The sequence below is a fragment of the Neomonachus schauinslandi genome, chromosome 11 (assembly GCF_002201575.2).
Source record: "Neomonachus schauinslandi chromosome 11, ASM220157v2, whole genome shotgun sequence".
Lineage (NCBI taxonomy): Eukaryota > Metazoa > Chordata > Mammalia > Carnivora > Phocidae > Neomonachus > Neomonachus schauinslandi.
Window position 1 is genome coordinate 94,672,859 of NC_058413.1, and position 4,762 is coordinate 94,677,620.

The 4,762-nt window shown below is 41.6% G+C and overlaps 1 non-coding gene across 1 annotated transcript; it reads left to right on the forward strand.

The window, feature by feature from the left end:
- Positions 1-225: 225 nt before the first annotated feature.
- LOC123326241 lies at positions 226-332 on the forward strand. The gene has a single exon (XR_006540954.1). It is a non-coding gene; the product is annotated as a U6 spliceosomal RNA (small nuclear RNA).
- Positions 333-4,762: the final 4,430 nt, after the last annotated feature.

Genomic DNA, 4,762 nt, shown 5'->3' on the forward strand with positions numbered 1-4,762 from the left:
AGCTGTTTATAAAAATTTGATTGCATGAAACTTCCAAGTTCTCTGGGACTTATTCTTGCTGTCTGGATGTGTTCTTTGGATGGTGCATTTGCCAGGTAATAACCAATCCAGCTGCTTCATGTTCTGGGCACTCAACTTTCGTGAATTCGCCAAATTTCATAAACCTTTCGGAAGAGGCCATCCATCAGGACAGGAGCAGGAATGGAGATAAGATCTGTCAGTCTCGTGCTCGCTTCAGCAGCACGTATACTAAAATTGGAATGATACAGAGAAGATTAGCATGGCCCCTGCGCTAGGATGACACGCAAATTTGAGAAGCGTTCCATATTAAAAAAAGAAAAAAAAAAAGATCTGTCAGTCTCTCCTCAGCCAATGCTCAGAAAGTCTCCTCTGAACCAGGAATGTCAGATCTGCTTCCACAAAAGCCTTCAAGGTTCTTGTAAACTGGCAGTGAGATCGGAACAAAAGGAAAAATGTAAATAATGCCTCATCAGACTGTAGGTCATGCTCAACGAACGAGAGGACTCTCTCAAAAGAAGAGATGCCAAAGAAGAAGAGGAGAAACAGAAATTTCCAGGGACAGACTTCAGCAAGTGACATGAAAATCATACTCTTGTTTTGGAGAAACACACGAGGCCAGGGGAGGCTAGAGCTTCCTCAGTAGAGGATGAGAAAGCAGAGGTCCAGATGAGGTAAATGACTGGCTCCAGGTTAGACAATGAGCTCATGAGAGCAGAGAGCAGAAAGGACTTCAGTTTGGTTTGGTCATGCTTCCTTGGTCTTATGGATGGCTCTCTCCCCGCGGATAGGAAGGGAAGACAGGGAAAACCCCAGAAACCCTGCCCACATCGCCCGCCCTTCAGGTCATGATGTCTGGGCTACGGGGTTTGTGTTCTCCAGAAAAGGTCTCAAAGCATATCAAATTCATATTCATATTTATATGTGAATATGAAAATAGCTTATGCTCTTACTGCAGTAGATATAGCAATATATGCATTTTTAGGAAGATAAAACAAAGTCTCATTAACCACAATGTAATGCAGTTTCCCATTAATTAAAAATGAAAGCAGCTCATATATTTCAAGGAAATAAAGATGTTTCCAAACTACCAAGATCTAGCTAAACTGGAAGATAAACCCTAGTATCAGCCCATTGCAAATGGAAGGAGGCTTTTAGCAAGACAACCACTAGTTACACGTGACTGAAATTTCTGGGACATCTACTATGACCACACTCCACCCCCTTATAACAGTAGCACCAAAGTAGCACAAGTCCAATATACAAGTTTCTTAAAACCAGGTTCTTGGGGCGCCTGGGTGGCTCAGTCAGTTAAGCGTCTGACTTCAGCTCGGGTCATGATCTCGGGGTCCTGGATTGAACCCCGTCTGAGCAGGGTGTCTGCTTGTCCCTCTCCCCCTGCTCCTCCCCTCCACTCATGCTCTCTCTCTCAAATAAATACAATCTTAAAACAACAACAAACAAAACAAAGTTCTTACTAAATCACCAAGTTTTTTTCTTTCTTTCTTTATATTTAAAAGAACTAGTTTAAACAAGTATAACAGAGACTAGCAACCAAGTTTTAAAAAATGAACATACATTCTCCCCCTCCTTCTCTTTCTCTCCCTCTCTCTCTGTGTCACACACACACAAACACACACACACACGTGAGCCTAGAGTTTGGACACACAAAACCATTACAAAACAAGAAATATGGCTGCATTAGTAAGAGAGAGATTAACAAATTCTAAATTCATTAATCATTTTCCACCTTTCCTGCTTTAATTATTTAACTCCTAGAATAAACCACCACCAACAACAACTTTAGAGAGACACTGATCACATGCTTGGAAGTTTCTCATTCACTTCCCCCAACTCCGTTAAGTATTATTGATCCTGATCTGCAGCTGAGGAAATGGAACCCAGGGGGTAATCTGCTCGGGGTCATGCAGCAGGTAAGCACAAGAGCTAGAACTGAATCCAACTGTTCAGGCTCTTTTCACCACCCCGACAGCTCTCAAAGTATGGTCTGCAAACCCTGGTGGTCCCCAAGACTTTCAGGGATATAGGGAGTCGTAACTATTTTCGTTAAACTACAAATTTGGAAACATGTCCACCACTGTGAGACTTTTCCAATGAGATCAGTTGTTGATATCAACACATGTGAGCTTTTGATTCTATATAAAGAAATGTGTCAACATTTGAAGGCCTGCATAGTTCATAAACCAGTATTTTCCAAATTACCGATACAGGATATTACAAAATGACGCATAGGTAAAAGATACCATTCTTTGCACACTGAAAGTATAAAATGGACTGATGGATTTTAGTGTCACAAGGTATAAAAATTTCATGGATAGGGCTTCAGATTCCACATTGCTGCTCTCAAGAAACTACCACTTGTCAAGTTTCAGTGTAGTATGGAAATATCCACAATCATCTGAAAAAGCTATTAAAACACTTTTCCCTTTTTAAAATATGTGTCTGTGTGAGGCTGGATTTTCTTCATATACCTCAACCAAAACAACATAGCACACCGGATTGCATGCAGAAGTAGATACGAGAATCCAGTTGTCTTCTACTAAGACAGACAAAGACACTTGAGGAACTATAAAACACTCTTCTCATGAATAATTTTATTGGAAAATAAATTTTTTCATAAAAACATGTAATGGGCTTACGATTATTTTTATAGGCATTTTTTTGGTTTTTTTATTGGCTCTCTCATTTTTCATATTGAATTTTCCTTTTTCATTTCTGATAAGGTCAATGTCACTAGATACAGCCCACATGAACACAAGCTCCTCCAGGAGGCCCGCAATAATTTTAAGAGTATGAAGTGATCCTGAGATCAAAACGATTGAGCACCGCCGCCCTTCATCATTTAAAATAATGATAGCAGAAAAAAATTGACCTGTACAGATAATTCTCCAAAAAATTTTAATAATTACCAAGATGTACCCTAATTCTTCTCTTTTTTTTTAAAGATTTTATTTAGTTATTTGACAGGAAAGAGAGGGAGGCAGAGAGAGCACAGCAGGGGAACAACAGAAGGAGAGGGAGAAGCAGGCTCCCCGCTGAGCCACGAACCCGATGCGGGGCTCGATCCCAGGACCCTGGGATCATGACCTGAGCTGAAGGCAGGTGCTTCACCGATTGAGCCACCCCAGAGTCCCCTAATTATTGTTCTTGATCAGAATGCGTTCAGGTGGCCCCAACCCTGTGGTCCCTCGTACAAAGAAAAGGATCCCCTGGAATAAAATGCTGTAAGGGAAGCCTTAGTTATACCTAGGTGCAAAAGCAGCCTAATCACATAAGGGGAAAGACATTAGAATAGAAACAGAGCTCTACTTACCTTCAATGATTTCACACCAAGGCCTCAGCTGACGCTCAGGGAACGATTGTGTCTCACTAACAATAGGCAGCAAAGCAAACATGCCCCCTGATGGCTAAAATCAGGCAAGCGCTTGCTGTGAGCGGGATGAATTATACTTGACATGACAGAAAAAAAATGAGAAACACCTACATCTAGCTATTTATCTGTAATGTTTTAGGACATTCGTCATAGTAGGAAGACATCATGTTCCACTGAAAAGCAACTACTCATGGGGATAGATCCTCTTATTTTTCAAGTTGGTATTGAACCTTTGGTGAGCCGGTCCTGTAGCCTGGAAGAGGGCAGCCCAAAGTGAAAGGAACTGCTCAAGCGCAGACACAGTGCTCCCCTTAGAAGATGGCCATCCAGGAGCAGGCGCGAACGGAGGAGGTATTCATCCCCCCTCCCAGCTATCCTCGTAAACACAACTGCAACTACTAACAGGTTAATTCCGCAAAGTATATTTGAATAGCCTTAATTTTTAAAAGGCTGAACTAAAAAAATCCTATAAAATACAAAGCATTTCTTTTGCTACCCTTACTAGATCTATCAGCCAAATGTGCCCCTGAATGACTGAAAATTCAAATATCATCCCAAGAATAAGTCAAATGATACCTCTATGTCAAAACCAACATACCCAAAAGCCAAACTCGGCGAGCCTTCAGAGTTGAAATGGGATCAATAAAAGCATAGAAGTGTTGCTCCTTTAGTTAGTCCAGCATTGGGGGTAAGAATGGTAATAAAGACATCAGATTTTCATGTAGGGTAGCAGGAAGCCCAAGTTATTTTCAAGTGAACCATTAATCCCACTGATTTATACACTTAAAAATGGTTAAAATGGGGGCGCCTGGGTGGCTCAGTAGTTAAGCGTCTGCCTTCGGCTCAGGTCATGATCTCAGGGTCCTGGGATCGAGCCCCACATTGGGCTCCCTGCTCAGCGGGAAGCCTGCTTCTCCCTCTCCCACTCCCCCCTGCTTATGTTCCCTCTCTCACTGTGTCTCTGTCAAATAAATAAATAAAATCTTTTTAAAAAAAAAAAAAGGTTAAAATGACAACTTTTATGTGCATATGTTTTACAATTTAAAAAAATACACCAAAAATCACTGAACTGTACACTTGAAAGGAGTGAATTGTACTCTATGTGCACTAAGCCTCAGTAAAACTGCCCCAGGTGCCGTGGCATTCCCAGCTGCTGGTCTCACGGAGGCTCACACGTTAGTGGTCAGCCGGCTGGTCTCACTAGAAAAGATGCTCTCACAAGCAGCAAGATGTGGGACGCTCACTGCCAGTAAGATTAATTAAGGCCTCCTCGGTGCCTAAGCTTTTCCAACGTAACTTGTGTAAGTGAGATCAAGAAGAATATAAATAAAAAGTCACATCCTTGGTTCC